The sequence below is a fragment of the Musca autumnalis genome, unplaced genomic scaffold (genome assembly GCF_047663935.1).
Source record: "Musca autumnalis isolate F117 unplaced genomic scaffold, ASM4766393v1 scaffold_4, whole genome shotgun sequence".
In the NCBI taxonomy this organism is placed as follows: Eukaryota; Metazoa; Arthropoda; class Insecta; order Diptera; family Muscidae; genus Musca; species Musca autumnalis.
This window is the reverse complement of record NW_027411977.1, coordinates 166540318-166547867: the sequence shown is the minus strand read 5'-3', so window position 1 is coordinate 166547867 and position 7550 is coordinate 166540318. Positions and strand designations below refer to the sequence as shown.

At 33.1% G+C, this 7550-nt stretch overlaps 1 long non-coding RNA gene across 1 annotated transcript; it reads left to right on the top strand.

The window, feature by feature from the left end:
• Positions 1 to 4193: 4193 nt before the first annotated feature.
• On the top strand, positions 4194 to 6868 carry LOC141402819 (uncharacterized). Its single transcript, XR_012412730.1, has 3 exons — positions 4194 to 5300; positions 5367 to 6693; positions 6752 to 6868. It is a non-coding gene; the product is annotated as an uncharacterized lncRNA (long non-coding RNA).
• Positions 6869 to 7550: the final 682 nt, after the last annotated feature.

The window sequence follows — 7550 nt, the reverse complement described above, 5'->3', positions numbered from 1 at the left end:
AAAATTAGAATAATTTATATACTTCGTATACGCTTTTAATTTTGAAATGACGTGCATCTTATTTTAAATTCCGTCATTCTACCGATAGCCACTACAGTAGTGGGATTCTGTAACTTTTTTTCTACCGAACCGATATTGATAATTAACGAAAATTTTCGGTTGAATTACCGAAAGTGCTATTCTGTAACTCAATGTTATCGATACAAAAATTTTAGCGACGAATATCGGAAGAATGACGGAATTTAAAAGAAGATGCACGTCATTTCATAATGAAAAAAGTATATAAATTATTCAAATTTTTAAACGTTTCTTGGTTTTTTTTACGAGAAATAGGAAAAATCACACCTTAAACGAAATAATGCTCATTCAAAGTTAACATAATTCAAATTTCTAATGAAATTATTTAAATCACTATTGTATATAAAATAAGTATGTTTCAAATTACATGTTGAAAAATTCAACTTTAGGACATGTTTATATTACAGCCTTTCGCAGGGTTTACCTTCTCTATAAAGATTTATTTGAAATATAAGCCATGGAATTGACATTTGAAACTCAGTGGGTTTATTAAATATTAAAAATCGTTGTTAAAACTACGTTTACATACATATAACTATATTTACATTATTTTGTATTTATTCCGGTGGATTTTAATTGTAAAATCCATTGGATATACATATAAATTCTCATAACCCGGCAAGTTCTAATGTAAACATGGTTTAATATTCGACACATTGGTTGAATTGTTTGAAACGGAAGATTTAAAATCCTAACATATAGTATGAATATTTTGAACAGGAATATTAAAATTGTATATGTATATTGATCTGTTATATAAGAATTACGTATAAGGTCTGTACGATAACCCAAAAGTTTGTACAAATTTGCACAAAATTTTACAAAATGCTGTTCGATAACAAACTTGTTCAGTAAAAGAGAATTGAGAAGTCTTGCAAGTAGTTGCAAGAACTTGCAAAAACTTTTTACTTGCAAAGTTATCGAACAGGCATATTATCAGGGAATATGACGACCATGGTGATATTCTTCTTTCTTTTAATGTTGATGCTAATCGAAACCACCAATACATTTTTATATGGGAAGCAACTGTTACGGAATATATCCTTCAAATTATTTTGTTCGTACTGAAAATAGTTATTATTTTCTCAGAGATTTTTCCCGCAATTCTGGAGGTTTCCAAATGAACCCAAATTTCATACATTATTTTATAAAATGTATCCATTTCTAATTTGTCATAAGCTTCCTATTATTTAGATTGAAAGGATCCTCCATGTGTCGCAGAATTTTCTTTTTTATGCGTCATGGTAGAACAAATAGAAGGTAAAGTTAATACTACAACAAATACAACTCGAACAACAACCACAAAGGAATTTGTTTTTGTTTGTAACGTTACTGCCAGTTGTATTTGTAAACAAAACAAGGAAATGTCTATAAATTATTGGAATTTAAAAAAACTAATAATTTTTCACATTTGGTTGAATATTTTGGAAAACATGAATGAAAACTCGTTACATTTTCAATTTTTATGTTTCCACATCATTCCACTAAATTCATAAATTCTCGCAGAAAGTAGAATTCTTGCAGAAAAGTTTGGGGTCGCTGGAAATTCATAGAAAAAGGAGAAGCAGTTTCAATGTTTTGTTTTAGAAATCAAGGTTACATATCATTCATATGAAGAAGTCTTTCTGGGAAATGGTTTTTTCCGAATGATATATTTTTTTTTTTCTCAAAAAATATATGTCCCTAATGTACATCGAAATAGAAATAAATGTATAAAATGTCATATGAAATTTGACACTAACGATACAACCCAGTTTAGTCAGCTGTGTATTGCTGCTACCTTTTCTTATTCTACCATGTTTATGCGTAAAGAAATGTATCTCAGTTTATCTTTTTATTTGCCATTTCATAAAAAATTGATTTTCATTGGTTTTTTTGTTTAAAATATGAAAATATTATATACTGACCGATGATTTTCGATAAGTACCGACATAAAAATCGGTGAAATTTGTATACAGAATAGCACTTACCGACAAATGTCGTTAACTATCGACATTTGTCGTTAATTCCATCGGTAGAGAGTCACAGAATCGCACTACAGCAAAAATGCTGAAAAAATTCGTCTCCACATTGCATGCGTGAGATATGGAATGTTTGGAAGTGAGTTTCTCACTCCCTCGCCTAAGACGTCACTCCGTAGACACGCCAAATAAGATCGTTGGTGAATTACATAAACAATTTCTATAGCATTATTATGATTACCTTTTATCGCGTATGCCGATACTTCGGAGTGACTTCCAAGGCGATTGTTTACATTTATTTAATAATTCAAAACATTTGAACATATATGGAACATTGGTAAGCATACTCGCTTTGCACTCTGAAGGTCCGGGTTCGCATCCCAAGACAAGCAACAAAACAACATCACATTTTTAAAATGAAAAAATTAATGTATGCAGAAATTCCAAAAAATAATTTCTCTAAAAGAGCGTACTTAAAAAAAATAATAATAAAAAATTAAAATAAAATATAGTAAAAACCACGGTTTAATAAGAAAGGTTAGCTAAAGCTTTCTGTCAGTTCAATTTTTTTCTTTCAACTGTTCCTAAAACCTCAAAACAATATACACAATCTGTGTATGTGTGTGTGCTATTTGAATTATATGCCAAACAATTTTAAAAACAATCCAATTCAATGATTTTTAAAATTGATTTTAGAACATTTGTATGGAAGAAATTTGTCAGCTTTGCATTGAAACAAACATTTTATCATATCCACAACTCGATTATGTGGAAAAACCTTGACACTTCATTCATTGTTCGCGTTTTTTATAAAATGCTCAAAAATGGTATTGTAAACAAACCCACTGGTTGCTTTTGTGTTTACTAATTTTGACGTTTTAGGAATTCAGGAAAAACAAGGGTTCTATAGATTATTTTCATTTAAACCTACCTCTTTACTTATTCCATGGTAAAAACCAAAAATGTTTTACAATCGATGAATCCGAGTTTCTCCCTTTGGGGATTCGTGAACTGTTAACATATTCTACATAGTATGACTGAAATTAAAATAAAGTGTTTTATGAGGGATCTTATAATGTCGACCACTAAAACTAATTTACGTGGAAGCTGTGTTGGCATCAATGTGGAAAAATGGGTTGAAGCCAACAAGTTTTTTTATGCTCCGTTCCGATTTCTAACTTAACCTTACATTTTATAGACCTTTGCCCAAAGAAAGACTCAAAGAAAACTCCATGGGCAACATAGTACTATTGTATAATTTTTCGATATATCTATTGCATCCACTTAAAATTGATACTGACATTTTGAAGCCGGAATTTCGGGTTTTTTTTTATTTTTTCAATAATTCGGACGGGCAACAAGATAATATTCAAAACTCATAATAGGATTAGAGAACTCGTGATTTTACGCCGTTTAATGTATATCTCATGTGTGTGCTCATTACTCCTAGTAATTGGAGTCTATAGGACAAAATTTGATGCGTGAATTTTCTTAAAAAACATATTTTTTGCGAGGGGACACGGGAGATTTATTTCATATCCATCAGTGCATGCCGCTTCATATTGGCTTAATTATATGGGACCTATTTGTTAACGCTGAATCCGAACGGAGTGTTTTACGACACCACTTGTATAAAAGTTGTTATGGTTGATCAGGAAATGTCGTCTACATTACGCTGAGGGATATTATGCCACCGTTGGAGAGTATGATGTTTTTTCCCGACCATAGAGTGCGGTTAGTATTGCTGTGACACTCGTTATCATGAATTGAAGAAAGCATTATTCAAGACGAGATGGCTAAGTCTTGGTAGAGCTCTATTGAAAAGGAACGGAAAGGAAGTTTTCGAAATTTCAGCATTTCAGCTATACAAAGTAAGTTCAATTTACAAAATTAACTGAACAAATTATGTAATTTTTACTTTTCATAGATGCCGCAGCTCCAACGCTAAAAATCGTATAAAACCAAAATACGTAACTGTAAATATAAATCACTAAAATTTTAATAGAAATTAAAAAAAAAAATATATATATATATATATATATAAGCTTGTTTTACAATTACAAGAATAAGCTTAAGGCAATATTAATTGCATAAGCTTGTTCTACAATTACAGGGGTAAGCTTATAAACAAGGGTTCCGTTTCGATTTTTCTATAATTAACAACAAATTTCTCAAGTCTTTTATAAGCTTAAGTCTTATGTTCGTAGGTTTATTATAATATAATTCTCAAGTTTTTTTGGTATGTTGGGATATATTCATATGCTGAATGTGTGCCTTTTGTTACAGGTGTTGTTCCTATCCCCCGTGTATGAGTGTTATCAAGATTAGTGTGTTGTAAATGACCCCTGCTGTCCTTTTCCTCATATGGACCGAATCTGCATTCATCTTTTTAAATCTAAAGAAAACAGCGAGTTGCTGCGTGACCAACGCAAGAAGCTCTTCTGCAGAATCCATTGCACAATGTTTGTCAACTCATCACGTTGAATTCTGATATTTTTGTAGCAGTACAAGTGTGTTGGTGCGTTGGCAGCTGCTGGGCGAAACTATTTTCTCGCTGCCGTGGGATTTGTTGATTCCTAATGCTGAGGTTCTCTGACGACGTGCTGCTGACAAGCATACCATTGCCAAGCTATCGTCAAGAAAAACAACGTTGAATTGGGTAAGCTACCAAAGCTGCTGCCAACAGCGCTATAATGCTACAAAAGGCCTTTGAAGCCAGAAAGAAGAGTACCACAGCTGCCCCCAGAAGATGTAAACGTTTGAAATCCTTTTAACTTTGTGAGAATATTGTGTCCTTTTCAGTAACAAAATGTATGATTTATTATAATGTAAAAGAATATATAAAAACAACTTAAGTTTTGCAGCCGTATTTGCTTACAGTATATATATTATGGGGAAGAAATACATATAAAAGCTTCGTTCCCGTACTTTTTTAGTAGTAAAAGTTGCAAAAGAGAAAACTCTCAAAAATTGCTATCATGTGCAACATTTTCAAAAAAGTACAGGAACAGAAAAATTGGAGAAATGCGAAAATGTGTCAAAATCAAAAATGTCATCACAAATCCGACTAGAGAAACCTTGAGAAAATGCTTGTGAAGTCAATTTGCACAACATTTTTTTGCTCAATATTGGAATCTGTTCTGTGCCTGGACTTTTGTCACCACCATATTTGCACAAATGGAAAAGAAGAACGGTAAAGATCCATCTGAGCAGAATCTCAACAAAGTTGTGGATAATTCCTGGACAAAATTATGATATTGTGTATGTACTATATTTAGCTGTGCAGATATTCGTATTCAAGTACATTTTCTGAAATCTTCACTTTAGAATTGGGTTAAAGACGGCTACAGAATCATCAAAAGGCGCTTGGTGGCAAAAATTGTTCGGATTATGCCCGTCTGTCCGTCATAAAGGAGACGTAAACAGATTCGTTTCTGTAATTGAAAGGAATCATACACTATGGCAGTTTTGGCTGTAGCTAATAAACAACTATTGGGAATTACATGTAAAAGTGGCTGCCCCAATGATGCTAGGTGGTGGTCCCAATTGATATCGTTGGGGTAGTGACGGTCTTTTTTTAAGTAATTTTACACTCAACCAAAGGGACGCTATGGCGATAAATTTGTATTATTGCTGCTTCTGGCTGATGAAGAAAATATATAGTATGCCACCGCATTGCGCTTAGAAAGTCTCCTGTTCAATTCCTGATCACGACATCAATGTTTTCGGCAGTTGATTATAAAAATGTTTTACAATCGATGAATCCGAGTTTCTCCCTTTGGGGATTCGTGAACTGTTAACATATTCTACATAGTATGACTGAAATTAAAATAAAGTGTTTTATGAGGGATCTTATAATGTCGACCACTAAAACTAATTTACGTGGAAGCTGTGTTGGCATCAATGTGGAAAAATGGGTTGAAGCCAACAAGTTTTTTTATGCTCCGTTCCGATTTCTAACTTAACCTTACATTTTATAGACCTTTGCCCAAAGAAAGACTCAAAGAAAACTCCATGGGCAACATAGTACTATTGTATAATTTTTCGATATATCTATTGCATCCACTTAAAATTGATACTGACATTTTGAAGCCGGAATTTCGGGTTTTTTTTTTATTTTTTCAATAATTCGGACGGGCAACAAGATAATATTCAAAACTCATAATAGGATTAGAGAACTCGTGATTTTACGCCGTTTAATGTATATCTCATGTGTGTGCTCATTACTCCTAGTAATTGGAGTCTATAGGACAAAATTTGATGCGTGAATTTTCTTAAAAAACATATTTTTTGCGAGGGGACACGGGAGATTTATTTCATATCCATCAGTGCATGCCGCTTCATATTGGCTTAATTATATGGGACCTATTTGTTAACGCTGAATCCGAACGGAGTGTTTTACGACACCACTTGTATAAAAGTTGTTATGGTTGATCAGGAAATGTCGTCTACATTACGCTGAGGGATATTATGCCACCGTTGGAGAGTATGATGTTTTTTCCCGACCATAGAGTGCGGTTAGTATTGCTGTGACACTCGTTATCATGAATTGAAGAAAGCATTATTCAAGACGAGATGGCTAAGTCTTGGTAGAGCTCTATTGAAAAGGAACGGAAAGGAAGTTTTCGAAATTTCAGCATTTCAGCTATACAAAGTAAGTTCAATTTACAAAATTAACTGAACAAATTATAAGTAATTTTTACTTTTCATAGATGCCGCAGCTCCAACGCTAAAAATCGTATAAAACCAAAATACGTAACTGTAACTATAAATCACTAAAATTTATATATATATATATATATATATATATATATATAAGCTTGTTTTACAATTACAAGAATAAGCTTAAGGCAATATTAATTGCATAAGCTTGTTCTACAATTACAGGGGTAAGCTTATAAACAAGGGTTCCGTTTCGATTTTTCTATAATTAACAACAAATTTCTCAAGTCTTTTATAAGCTTAAGTCTTATGTTCGTAGGTTTATTATAATATAATTCTCAAGTTTTTTTGGTATGTTGGGATATATTCATATGCTGAATGTGTGCCTTTTGTTACAGGTGTTGTTCCTATCCCCCGTGTATGAGTGTTATCAAGATTAGTGTGTTGTAAATGACCCCTGCTGTCCTTTTCCTCATATGGACCGAATCTGCATTCATCTTTTTAAATCTAAAGAAAACAGCGAGTTGCTGCGTGACCAACGCAAGAAGCTCTTCTGCAGAATCCATTGCACAATGTTTGTCAACTCATCACGTTGAATTCTGATATTTTTGTAGCAGTACAAGTGTGTTGGTGCGTTGGCAGCTGCTGGGCGAAACTATTTTCTCGCTGCCGTGGGATTTGTTGATTCCTAATGCTGAGGTTCTCTGACGACGTGCTGCTGACAAGCATACCATTGCCAAGCTATCGTCAAGAAAAACAACGTTGAATTGGGTAAGCTACCAAAGCTGCTGCCAACAGCGCTATAATGCTACAAAAGGCCTTTGAAGCCAGAAAGAAGAGTACCACAGC